The sequence below is a fragment of the Heterodontus francisci genome, chromosome 9 (genome assembly GCF_036365525.1).
Source record: "Heterodontus francisci isolate sHetFra1 chromosome 9, sHetFra1.hap1, whole genome shotgun sequence".
NCBI classification, from domain to species: Eukaryota; Metazoa; Chordata; class Chondrichthyes; order Heterodontiformes; family Heterodontidae; genus Heterodontus; species Heterodontus francisci.
The window spans coordinates 101565254-101579325 of NC_090379.1; the positions used below are offsets into that span (position 1 = coordinate 101565254).

At 45.0% G+C, this 14072-nt stretch overlaps 1 protein-coding gene across 4 annotated transcripts in view; it reads right to left on the reverse strand.

Annotated features, from left to right (window-relative positions):
- Nucleotides 1–14072, reverse strand: part of exd2 (exonuclease 3'-5' domain containing 2) — a 91799-nt gene that overhangs the window by 57856 nt on the left and 19871 nt on the right. The gene's annotated exons all lie outside the window — the stretch shown is intronic.

Genomic DNA, 14072 nt, shown 5'->3' on the forward strand with positions numbered 1-14072 from the left:
ATCCAATTCTCTTTTGAAAGCTATGATTGAATCTGCCTCCATCACACACTCAGGCAGTGCATTCCAGATCCTAACCACTCGCTGCATAAAATGCTTTTTCTCATATTGCCATTGCTTCTTTTGCTAATCACAGATCGGTGTCCTCTGGTTCTCGACCCTTCCGCCAATGGGAACAATTTCTCTCTAACTTTTCTGTTTGGACTCCTCATGATTTTGAACACTTCTATCAAATCTCCTCTAAACTTTCTCTTCTTTAAAGAGGACAACCCCAGCTTTGCCAATCTATCCCTGGAACCATTCTCATAAATCTTTTCTGCACTCTTTCCAATGCCATCAAACCCTTCTAAAGTGTGGTGTCCAGAACTGGACACAATACTCCAGTTGAAGCTGAACCAGTGTTTCATAATGGTTCACCATAACTTTGTTGCTTCTGTACTCTATGCCTCTATTCATAAAGCCCTGGATCCTATATGCCTTTATTAACCACTTTCTCAACCTGCCCTGCCACCTTCAACAATTTGTGCACATATATGCCCAGGTCCCCCTACTCCTGCACCCCCTTTAGAATTGCATCCTTTATTTTAGATTGTCTTTCCTTGTTCCTCCTACCAAAATGAATCACTTCACACTGCTCTACATTAAATTTCATCTGCCATATGTCCAGCCATTCCATCAGCCTGTCGATGTCCTCTTGAAGTTCATCACTATCCTTCTCAGAGTTCACAATTCTTCCAATTTTGTGTCATCCGCAAATTTTGAAATTGCACCCTGCACACCCAAGTCTAGGTCATTAATATAGATCAAAAAAAGCAGTGATCCCAATACCAACCCCGGGGAACCCCACTATATACCTTCCTCCAGTCAGAAAAACAACCATTCATCACTACTCTCTGTCTCCTGTTATTCAGCCAACTTTGTATCCATGCTGCCACTGTCCTTTTTCTTCCATGGACTTCAATTTTGATGACAAACCTGTTATGTGGCACTTTATCAAACGCCTTTTGGAAGTCAACTGCAGTACCCTCATCAACCATCTCTGTTACTTCATTGCAAAACTCAATCAAATTAGTTAAACACACTTTACCTTTGACAAGTCTGTGCTGGCTTTCCTTAATTAATGAGCTTTTGTCCAAGCGACTGTTAATTTTGTCCCAAATTATCATTCCTTAAAGTTTTCCCACCATGAGGTTAAAAACTGACTGTCCTGTAGTTGCTGGGTTTATCCTAACACCATTTTTTAAACAAAGGAGGATTGGAAAATTCTGGCCAATGCCTCCACAATTTCCACCCCGACTTCCCTCAGCATCCTCGGATGCATCTGATTCAGTCCTGGTGACTTATCAACTTTACGTACAGCTAGCCTATCTAATACCTCTGCTTTATTAATTTTTACCCCATCCAGTGTCACAACTACCTCCTCTTTCACCACGACTTTGGCAGCATCTTTTTCCTTGGTAAAGACAGATGCAAAGTACTCATTCAGTACCTCAGCCATGCCCTTTGCCTCCATGCGTAAATCCCCTTTTTGGTCCCTAATTGGCTCTATGTCTCCCTTTACCACCCTTTAGAAGACTTTTGGATTCCCTTTTATGTTGGCTGCCAGGCTCTTCTCAAACTCTCTCTTTGCTGCTCTTATTTTTTTTCACTTCCCCTCTGAACTCTCCATAATCAGCCTGGTTTTCACTTGTATTATCAACCTGACATCTGTATATGCACCCTTTTTTTTTTACTTCATCGTATTCTCTAACTCTTATCACCCAGGGAGCTGTGGCTTTGTTTGTCCTGCCCCGACTGCACCCGAACTATCTCCTCTTTAAAGGCAGCCCATTGTTCAATTACATTTTTGCCATCATTTCAAATTGATTTCAATTTTCCTGGGCCAGATCTGTTCCCATCCTCCTGAAATTGGGCCTCCCCCAATTAATTATATTACTCTGGATTGCTCTTTGTCCTTTTCCATAGCTAACCTAAACCTTATGATATTAAACCTTATGATCACTGTCCCCTAAATGCTCTCCTTCTGACACTTGATCCACTTGTCCCACCTCATTTCTTAGAACCAGATCCAACAATGCCCCCTTCCTCGTTGGACTGGAAACATACTGATGTAGAAAATTCCCCTGAACAGACTTTAGAAACTCTTTCCCCTTCTCTGCCCTTTACGCTATTACTATTTCAGTCTATATTAAGATAACTAAAGTCCAATATAACTATGCTATAGTTTTGCACCTCTCTGTAATTTCCTTGCAAATTTGTTCCTCTATATCTTTCCCACTGGTTGGAGGCCCATAGAATACACCCAGTAGTGTAATGGTACCTCTATTTTTGCTTAGCTCTAACCAAATAGATTCCATCGTTGACCCCTCTAGGACATTGTCTCTGTACAGCACTGTAATATTATCCTTAGTTAATACTGCCACACCTCCTCCTTTCTTCCCTTTCCTATCTTTCCTGAACACGTTGTATCCAAGAATATTTAATACCCAGTTTGAGCCAGGTCTCCGTTATCGTCACAACATCATACTCCCACGTGGCTACCTGCACCTGAAGCTCACCAACCTTATTTACCACATTCTCTGTGTTCACACACATGCACTGTAAACATAATTCAGACCTTTTTGACCCCAGCTAATACCTTACCATTTCTTACTACAGTGCTAGCTGTCCCTCTCAATTCTTTGTGCACTTTATTTTTACTCCTGGTTCCCAAAACCCTGCGAAGTCCAATGGAACCAACACTTTTCCCATTCACTCAATGAACAGAATTCCAACGGACTCAAAACTTGTCCTAATTCACTCCCATTCAAGCAAAACAAACCTTATTCACTCCAATCTCATATAACTTCAGCACACAGAAACACAAGTTCATTGAAAACTTATTGTTAGCACCTATAGGACCTCCTACTTCTTTAGGTGGTGATTCTCTAACAGGTATTTTCAACATTAAAGGTGTCACATTGTGTGACGCATAATAGTTGCTATTTTATGGCAGAAGTGTAGGAACATAGGAACAGTAGGTCATTCAGCCCTTCAAGCCTGCTCCACCATTCTAGATCATGGCTGATCGTCTACCTCAATGCTATATTGCTGCACCATCCCCATATCCCTTGACATTAGCAACTAGTAATCTATCAATCTCTGTCTTGAACATACTCAGTGACCGAGCTTCAACCACCCTCTGGGGCAGAGAATTCCAAAAATTCAACAACCTCTGAGTGAAGAAGTTCCTCCTCATTTCAGTCTTACATGGCTTTCCCTTTATTCTGACATTGTGTTCCCCCAGACTGCACAGCCAGGGGAAACATCCTTTCTGCATCTACCCTGTTTATCCTTTTCAGAATTTTGTAAGTTTCTGCAAGATCACCTCTCATTCTTCTAAACTCCAGAAAATACAGGCCCAATCTCCTCAATCTCTCCTCAAAGGAAAATCCCACCATCCCAGGAATCAGTCTGGTGAACCTCTGCTGCACTCCCTTAGTAGCAAGTATATCCTTCCTCAGGCAAGGGGACCAGAACTGCACACGATATTCAAGGTGCGGCCACACCAATGCTCTATACAATTGAAGCAAGACTTCTTTGTTCCTGTACTCAAACCCTCTTGCGATGAAGGCTAACATACCATTTGCCTTCCTAATTGCTTGCTGCACCTGAATGCTAGCTTTCAGTGACTTATGAACAAGGACACCCGGGTCCCTTTGGACATCAACACTTTTCAATCTCTCACCATTTAAGAAATAATCTGCACCTCCGTTCCTCCTACCAAAGTGGATAACCTTACACTTATCCACATTATATTCCAACTGCCATGTTCTCACTCAGCCTATCCAAATCCCCTTGAAGCCTCTTTGCAACCTCCTCACAACTCTCATTCCCACCAAGTTTTGTGTCATCCGCAAACTTGGAAATATTACAATTGGTCCTCACATCCAAATCATTGATATAGATTGTGAACAGCTGGGGCCTAAGCACTGGTCACAGCCTGCCAACCTGAGAATGACCCATTTATTCCTACTCTCTTGCCCAATCCTCAAACCATGCTAGTATATTACCCCCAATCCCATGTGCTTTAATTTTGCTTAGTAACCTATGTGGGACTTTATCAAAAGCCTTCTGAAATCCAAAATACACCACATTCACTGGTTCCCCCTTATCCGCTCTGCTAGTAACATCCTCAAAAAACTCTAACAAGTTTGTCAAACATGATTTCCCCTTCATAAATCCATGGTGACGCTGTCTAATCAGTCCATTATTTTCAGTGTCCAGTAATATCACCTTGCGACTGTGCAACAAAGCACAAAATGTTTTCTTGACTATTTTTCTAATGATTTTTCTCTCTTCAGTAACTGACACTGTTCATGTCCAAAAGTACACAAAATTTAAAGAAAAATACATTGGTTAAATGTATCCATTGAATTGTCTTTTGCATCTTTTAACGCCTTCATTCAAGTTTTCACTTGGAAGCTTCACCCTCTCCCAAAAGCTTGGGTTTGAATTTGATACTTCTGTCCAGAGCTCAACTCTGTGAGGTCCATTTGGATTGGTGCAGCCTGAGCATGTAGTGTACCAAATGTCTCACGTGCATCAGTATCATTCAGTTAGCTCGACTGAAATATGTTTCTCTCAAATTCTTGGTAATTTCTGCCCAGTAGATTTTATTCAAATAATTTTGAAAACCAAACAGACAAATGTCAAAAGCTAAAATTTATAGATTTTTTTCAAGATGGGGCTGCACTTGTGTCAGAGACAGAAAAATAAATGATTTCTGATGATACATCTGTTGTAGCTTTTCTTTTGTGTTCTATGAGAAGTGTAGTAAACCGAGGGAAAGAGATTTTCCTCATTTAATATTAATTACATTTTCAAAAAAAGGTTAAAGCTTGAGCTTATTCATGCACTGTTAACAGAAAAGATCATTTCTAATGGTTTCTACAATTTCGAACACGGAGGCGTGGGAGGAGAGAGAGCAAGAGAAAGAAAAAAGGCAAACAGGATGTTTCTTTCCTTATTTTCATTTAATATATTTAAAGAAAAAGCAGGTTTAAGTTTGAAAGTAAAAGTTTCGTTGAGGCAAAACAGATAGAAAGGGAGCATAGAAAAAGGGAAGCTCCCTAAAAATGCAAATTACTATTAAGAGTAAGAGGCACTCCATGAATCTGTTAAGGCACATTATGGAGGAATAGTAGAGATGGAGGGCTCAATTTTACCCTCAGGGGATGGGAGCTGTCCACTGACTGAAAAGTCATCGAATTGTACAGCACAGAAACAGGCCCTTTGGCCCATTGTGTCTGTGCCGGCCATCAAGCACCTATCTATTCTAATCCAATTTTCCAGCATTTGGCCCGTAGCCTTGTATGTTATGGTGTTTCAAGTGCTCATCTAAATACTCCTTTAATGTTGTGAGGGGTCCTGCCTCTACCACCACTTCAGGCAGTGTGTTCCAGGTTCCAACCACCCTCTGGGTGAAAATATTTTTCCTCAAATCCCCTCTAAACCTCCTGCCCCTTATCTTAACTCTATGCCCCCTGGTTACTGACCCCTCTGGTAAGGGAAAAAGTTTCTTCCTATCTATCCTAGCAATGACCCTCATAATTTTGTATACCTCAATCAGGTCCCCCCTCAGCCTTCTCTGCTCTAAGGAAAACAACCCTAGCCTATCCAGTCTCTCTTCACAGCTGAAATGCTCCAGCCCAGGCAACATCCTGGTGAATCTCCTCTGCACCCTCTCCAGTGCAATCACATCCTTCCTATAGTGTGGTACACAGTACTCCAGCTGAGGCCGAACTAGCATTTTATACAGCTCCATCATAACCTCCTTGCTCTTCTATTCTATGCCTCGGTTAGTAATGGCAAGTATCCCGTATGCCTTCCTAACCACCTTATCTACCTGTGCAGCTGCCTTCAGTGATCTATGGACAAGTACACCATGGTCCCTCTGTACTTCCTAGGGTTCTACCATCCATTGTATATTCCTTTGCCTTGTTAGTCCTCCCAAATGCATCACCTCACACTTCTCAGGAATAAATTCCATTTGCTACTGCTCCGTCCATCTTACCAGCCCATCTATATCATCCTGTAATCTAAGGCTTTCCTCCTCACTATTTACGACACCAACAATTTTCACGTCATCTGCGAACTTACTGATCATGTCTCCTATATTCACATCTAAATCATTAAAGTACACTACAACAGCAAGGGTCTCAGCACCGATTCCTGTGGTACACCACTGGTCACAGGCTTCCTCTCACAAAGACAACCCTAGACCATCACCCTCTGCCTCCTGCCACTAAGCCAATTTTGGATCCAATTTGCTAAATTGCCCTGGATCCCATGGGCTCATGTGGTGAACACGCCTCCACCTGGTCTGGGATTTGGACGTCAGTTTTATGGCCCCAGGCCTTTAATTGGTCTGAGGCGGGACTTCCACCTCACTGAAGCAGGAAGTCACGCCTAACGGAGCTGCCAGCCAATCAGCGGGCCGGCAGCTCTTAGTCCCAGCTGCGCCACTGGGAGCGGTGGCCATGGCTGGGGCTACGCCCACCCATCGGAAGGAAGATGAAGGACAGCCCCGAAACAAAGGTAAGTTTTTGAGGCCACGCTGGGGATGATCGGTCGGGCCCTGGCGCGTCAAGGGTGGTCGATTGGGGGGACGGGGAGCATGTTGGGTGCGGTTGGGGCATCGGGGGCGGCCCTCCATCAGGCACAGCATGCCTGATCATGAGGGCCTCACCCCCACCCCCCACAAGGCTGTCAGAAAGCCACCTGCTTTTGTCAGCCGGCTTTTCTCGGGCCTGGGCCCCCCAACCGGCCAAGGGTAAAATCCCCGTGGCAGCAGGCGGAGTGGCCTGGGGCGGGTGGGCCGTTTTTCTCTGCCGCTGCCCTGCGTAAAATGACGACGGAGGCAGGAGCGGGTCAGGAAGGGCCATCCCCGAGCCTCCTGCTCCATTTTACACCCCCCCCCAGCTCCCGCTATCTTCCTGCTCTTTGGGGGGGGGGGGGGGGCCATAAAATTCAGTTCAGAGCCACCATGCATCCATCCCATTTTGTGTCTGTCTTGGGAATGTTTATAGGCAGGAAATTGAGGGAACTTCACCCAACATTCATGTACTTTTTGCACCAAGTACAAGGTAAGATTATCTTAAAGCTGCAAATTTTGACACATGCCAATATGCAGCATGTTGATATGTAGCCATATCAAAAGACATATTTGCATTTATTGGTGGTTAGTGATTGGATAAGGAGAGAAGTAATATGAAAAACAGGAATCACTCCAGCCATTCCAGGACACTGTGTACAGCTGTACTGACTGGCCAAGTTCCTTCATTCCCCATCAAACAAGGCAAGTAGGGGAACAAAGTATATGATCTTTGACACTATGTTGTGTCCTCATTGTCCAAAGGTTGTTAATCATGGCTTATCTCATGGTATCACCATGGGACAAGGCGAGGAGACAGGCCCGAAGAACTACCTCAGCCAGTATGAGCATTAAGCTTGTGTTGTTGGCGTTATTCTGCAGCACACTCTTGCCATCCAGCCAAATGAGCTAACTGTCCCCTTATAGGATGATCACATCACATGAACTTCAGAGGGGATTAAATTTGAAGCCAGTAAACTTCAGGCCAGTGGGTCCACTCTGTCTCAGCACTATGTGATTTTCTGCATCTTTGCCATGGTGAATTGTTTGCTACCCATTGTCCATCAGTCTTTTCATCACCCGATTAGCTTATCATTGCTTTGCTGAAACTTAGGCATGTTTGGGCTTTGTGACTTTTCAGTCTCCTGAACAACAGGATCACCTAGCATGTGACAGGCAAAGGGGTGAAGGAATGGCCGGTATTAACACCCAAACAATTAGGTCAAATGATCAAGGTGGACAATAATCCCCTACTTGAATATCAGTTCAGTGTTGGAACTCTCACCTGTGTAAGATGGTTGTATGTTCAAGTCCCACTCCAGAAACTTGAATGCATAATCTGGATTGATATTTCAGAGCAGTACTGAGGGAGGTGCTGTCATTCAGATGAGATGTTAAAATGGGGCCTCAACTGCCCTCTCAGGGGAGCATAAAAGATTCCATGGCACTATTTTGAAGAAGAGCATGGGAGTTCTCCTTGGTGTCCTGGCCAATATTTATCCCTCAATCAACATCACTAAAACAGATGACCTAGTCATAAAGTGTTGTTTGTGGGGCCTTGCTCTGCACTAACTGGCTGCTGCATATCCTACATTACAACATGACTACACTTCAAAGCACTTCCATCAGCTGTAAAGCCCTTTGGGAGTCCTGAACTCATGAAAGGCTCTATATGAATGAAAATCTTTTTTTTTCTTTTTTACTCCCTTCGCAGTAGTAATCGTATTCCCTGCTTCGGTCACCGTAAGCCCTCCTATGAATAATTAACTGTTCACTAAATTATTAGTCTGCAAATTAGATACTAAAAGGACAAGAAAATGTGATTCCTGAAGTAAGTTCTTCAAATGGATAGCCCACGCATGTAAAGAAAGACCTGCATTTTATAGCACCTTTCACAATCTCCAAACATCTCAAAACCCTTTACACGCCATGAAGTGCTTTTCAAGTGTAGTTGCTGGTGTAATGCCACAACCAATTTCCACACAACAAGCTCCCACAAACAGCAATGTAACAATTACAAGATAATCTGTTTTTTGCAATGTTGATTGAGGGATAAGTATTAACTGGGACGCCAGGGATAAATTCCCTGCTCCTCTTCAAATTGTCCCATGGGTTCTTTTACATTCATCTGAGAGGGAAGACAGCACCTCATTTTAAAGTCTTATCCAAAAGATGGCCCCACCAACAGTACAGTACTCTTTCAGTACTGCACTGGTGTCAGCCTGGATTATGTGCTCAAGCTCTGCACTAGAACTTGAACCCATGTCCTTCTGACTCAGATGTGGAAATGCTACCACTCAGCCACAGCTGACACCTAGTATTAGCAAGTTAACAGCATTTGTGAGAGCATCACTGCATAGAATCAACGTTCAACATCGACTCCGGACCCCATGAAGTCTCGTGGCATCAGGTCAAACATCGGCAAGAAAACCTCCTGTTGATTAACACCTACTGCCCTCCCTCAGCTGATGACTCAGTACTCCTCCATGTTGAACACCACTTGGAGGAAGCACTGAGGGTGGCAAGGGCGCAGAATGTACTCTGGGTTCAGGACTTCATGTCCATCACGATGAGTGGCTCATAGCGCCTCTACTGACCGAGTTGGCAGAGTCCGAAAGGACATAGCTGCTAAACTGGCTATGCGGCAGGTGGTGAGGGAACCAACATGAGAGAAAACATACTTGACCTCGTCCTCACCAATCTGCCTGCCGCAGATGCATCTGTTCATGACAGTATTGGTAGGAGTGACCACCGCACAGTCCTCGTGGAGACAAAGTCCCGCCTTCACATTGAGGATACCCTCCATCTTGATGCGTGGCACTACCACCGTGCTAAATGGGACAGATTTCGAACAGATCTAGCAATGCAAAACTAGGCATCCATGAGGCGCTGTGGGCCATCAGCAACAGCAGAATTGTACTCAACCACAATCTTTAGCCTCATGGCCCAGCATATCCCCCACTCTATCATTACCATCAAGCCAGGAGACCAACACTAGTTCAATGAAGAGTGCAGGAGAGCATGCCAGGAACAGCACCAAGCATACCTCAAAATGAGGTGTCAACCTGGTGAAGCGACAACACAGGACTACTTGCATGCCAAACTACGTAAGCAGCACGTGACAGACAGAGCTAAGCAATCCCATTACCAACGGATCAGATCTAAGCTCTGCAGTCCTGCCACATCCAGTCGTGAATGTTTAGTTTAGTTTCGAGATACAGCACTGAAACAGGCCCTTCGGCCCACCGAGTCTGTGCCGACCATCAACCACCCATTGACACTAATCCTACACTAATTCCATATTCCTACCACATCCCCACCTGTCCCTATATTTCCCTACCACCTACCTATACTAGGGGCAATTTATAATGGCCAATTTACCTATCAACCTGCAAGTCTTTTATTAAACAACTAACTAGAGGAGGTGGCTCCACATATATCCCCAACCTCAATGATGGGGGAGCCCAGCACATCAGTGCGAAAGATAAGGCTGAAGCATTTGCAACAATCTTCAGCTAGAAGTTCCGAGTTGATGATCCATCTCGGCCTCCTCCTGAAGTCCCCAGCATCACTGATGCCAGACTTCAGCCAATTCAATTCACTCCGCGTGATATCGAGAAACGACTGAAGGCACTGGATACTGTAAAGGCTATGAGCCCGGACAATATTCCGGCAATAGTACTGAAGACCTGTGCTCCAGAACTTGCCGCACCCCTAGCCAAGCTGTTCCAGTACAACTACAACACTTGCATCTATCCAGCAACGTGGAAAATTGCCCACTTATGTCCTGTACACAAAAAGCAGGACAAGTCCAACCCGGCCAATTACCACCCCATCAGTCTACTCTCAATCATCAGTGAAGTGTTGTAAGGTGTCATCAACAGGGCCATCAAGCGGCACTTGCTTCGCAATAACCTGCTCAGTGACGCTCAGTTTGGGTTCCGCCACAGCCACTCAGCTCCTGACCTCGTTACGGCCTTGGTTCAAAGATGGTCAAAAGAGCTGAACTCAAGAAGCGTGGTCAGAGTGCCTGCCCTTGACACCAAGGCAGCATTTGACTGAGTATGGCATCAAGGAGCCCTGTTTTTGCGGGCTTAAAGGTATATAAATCCCCAGGCTCGGATGAGATGTATCCCAGGCTGCTGTGTGAGGCAAGGGAGGAGATAGCGGGGGCCCTGACACAAATTTTCAAATCCACTCTGGCCACTTGAGAGGTACCAGAGGACTGGAGAACAGTGAATGTGATACCCTTATTCAATAAGGGCAGCAGGGATAAACCAGGAAATTCGAGGCCTGTGAGTCTAACGTCAGTGGTAGAGAAATAATTTTTAAAAATTCTGAGAGACAGGACTAATCTCCACTTGGACAGGCAGGGATTAATCAGGGATAGTCAGCATGGCTTTGTCAGGGGGAGATCATGTCTAACAAATTTGATTGAATTTTTCAAGGAGGTGACTTGATGTTTAGATGAGGGTAAAGCAGTTGATGTAGTCTACATGGACTTCAATAAGGCTTTTGATAAGGTCCCGAATGGGAGATTGGTTAAGAAGGTAACAGTCCATGGGATCCAGGGCAATTTGGCAAATAGGATCCAAAATTGGCTTAGTGGCAGGAGGCAGAGGGTGATGGTCAAGGGCTGTTTTTGTTAATGGAGGCCTGAGACCAGTGGTGTACCGCAGGGATCGGTGCTGGGACCCTTACTGTTTGTAGTGTACATTAATGATTTAGACGGGAATATAGGAGGTATGATCAGTAAGTTCGCAAATTGGTGGTGTGGTAAATAGTGAGGAGGAAAGCCTTAGATTACAGGATGACATAGTTGGGCTGGTAAGATGGGCGGAGAAATGGCAAATGGAATTTAATCCTGAGAAGTGTGAGGTGATGCACTTTGGGAGGACTAACAAGGCAAGGGAATATACAATGGATGGTAGGACCCAAAGAAGTACAGAGGGTCAGAGGGACCTTGGTGTACATGTCCATAGATCACTGAAGGCAGCAGCACAGGTAGATAAGGTGGTTAGGAAGGCATATGAGATACTTTATTAGCTGAGGCATAGAATATAAGAGCAGGGAGGTTATGATGGAGCTGTATAAAATGCTGGTTAGGCCACATCTGGAGTACTGTTCTGGTCACTGCACTATAGGAAGGATGTAATTGCACTGGAGAGGGTGCAGAGGAGATTCACCAGGATGTTGCCTGGGCTGGAGCATTTCAGCTATGAAGAGAGATTGGATAGGCTGGGGTTGTTTTCTTTGGAGCAGAGAAGGCTGAGGGGGGACCTGATTGAGGTATACAAAATTATATGGGGCACTGATAGGATAGATAGGAAAAACCTTTTCCCTTAGCGGAGGGGTCAATAACCAGGGGGCATAGAGTTAAGGTAAGGGGCAGGTGGTTTAGAGGGGAGTTGGGGAAAAGATTTTTCACCCAGAGGGTGGTTGGAACCTGGAACACACTGTCTGAAGGGGTGGTAGAGGCAGGAACCCTTACAACATTTAAGAAGTATTTAGATGAGCACTTGACAGCGCCATAGCATACAAGGCTACGGGCCAAGTGCGGGAAAATGGGATTAGATTGGATGGGTGCTTGATAGTCAGCGCAGATGCTTTGGGCCGAAGGACCTATTTCTGTGCTGTATAACTCTATGACTCTAAAACTGAAGTCAATGGGAATCAGGGGGAAAACTCTCCATTGGTTGGAGTCATACCTAGCGCAAAGGAAGATGATTGTGGTTGTTGGAGGTCAATCATCTGAGCTCCAGGACATCACTGCAGGAGCTCCTCAGGGTAGTGTCCTAGGCCCAACCATCAGCTGCTTCATCTTTGACCTTCCTTCAATCATAAGGTCAGAAGTGGGGATGTTCGCTGATGATTGCACAATGTTCAGCATCATCGTGACTTCTCAGATACTGAAGCAGTCCGTGCAGAAATGCAGCAAGACCTGCACAATATCCAGGCTTGGGCTGATAAGTGGCAAGTAAAATTCGTGCCAGACAAGTACCAGGCATTGACCATCTCCAACAAGAGAGAATCTAACCATCTCCTTTTGACATTCAATGGCATTACCATCGTTGAATCCCTCACTATCAACATCCTAGGGGACCAGAAACTGAACTGAAGTAGCCATATAAATACCGTGGCTACAAGAGCAGGTCACAGGCTAGGAATCCTGTGGCGAGTAACTCACCTCCTGACTCCCCATAGCCTGTCCACCATCTACAAGGCACAAGTCAGGAGTGTGATGGAATACTCTCCAATTGCCTCGATGGGTGCAACTCCAACAACACTCAAGAAGCTCGACACCATCCAGGACAAAGCAGCCCACTTGATTTGCACCCCATCCACAAGCATTCACTCCCTCCACCATCGTGGCAGCAGTGTGTACCATCTACAAGATGCACTGCAGTAATGCACCAAGGCTTCTTCAACAGCACCTTTCAAACCTGCGACCTCTACCAACTAGAAGGACAAGGGCAGCAAATGCATGGGAACACCACCACCTGCAAGTTCCCCTCCAAGTCACACACCATCCTGACTTTGAACTATATCGCCGTTCCTTCACTGTCACTGGGTCAAAATTCTGGAACTCCCTTCCTAACAGTACTGTGGGTGTACCTACCTCACGTGGACTGCAGCGGTTCAAGAAGGCAGCTCACCACCACCTTCTCAAGGGCAATTAGGGATGAGCAATAAATGCTGGCCTAGCCAGTGAACCCACATCCCATGAGTAAATAAATAAAAAATTCCTGCATCCTTTAGAAAACAAATCTCTGAAGGCACGCTCCGAATGCATCAACTAGTCTTACTGTACTCAGCAGCTTAGAGAGAAGGATTATATAGTGATTTAATATGGGAGAACATACACGATATTGAGAGTCTACTGGGTCTATAACTCTAGTTGAACAGTAGCCATTACAGCGATTTTCTGTCATCTCCATCAGGCAGAAGAACTGCTGCGATGATTTGTTAGGAATGTGATTTCAAGATAATCTCTGCATCACTGCAGTTTTTAGATTTAGATCTGCATCTGATTTTGTGTCGGCCCACTGGAAGCTACTGAGTGCAGGGAGGCTGGTTACTCTCCAGGCATGTGAGACCTTGTGACGAGATTTTTGCTTCACCAATGTAGGCAGTAGTCCTGGAAATGGACTCAATGTGCAAACATACAGAATGGGCTCAACATGTTTCGTGGAACAGAGAAAGAGGAAGTCATCCTGATGGCAGAGCATTTAAAAGGAAGACTTGCAGTTTACCGCACCCTTCACGACTTCAGGACATCCGAAAGCGCTCTGCAGTGATTGAAACTTGGCAGATAACTTGCAAAAGATCCCACAAACAACATTGCAATAAGGGTCAAATTATCTGTTGTAATGATGTTGGTTAAGGGATAAATATTGGCCAGGGCAATGAGGAGAACTTCCCTGTACTTCTTCGAAAGCCC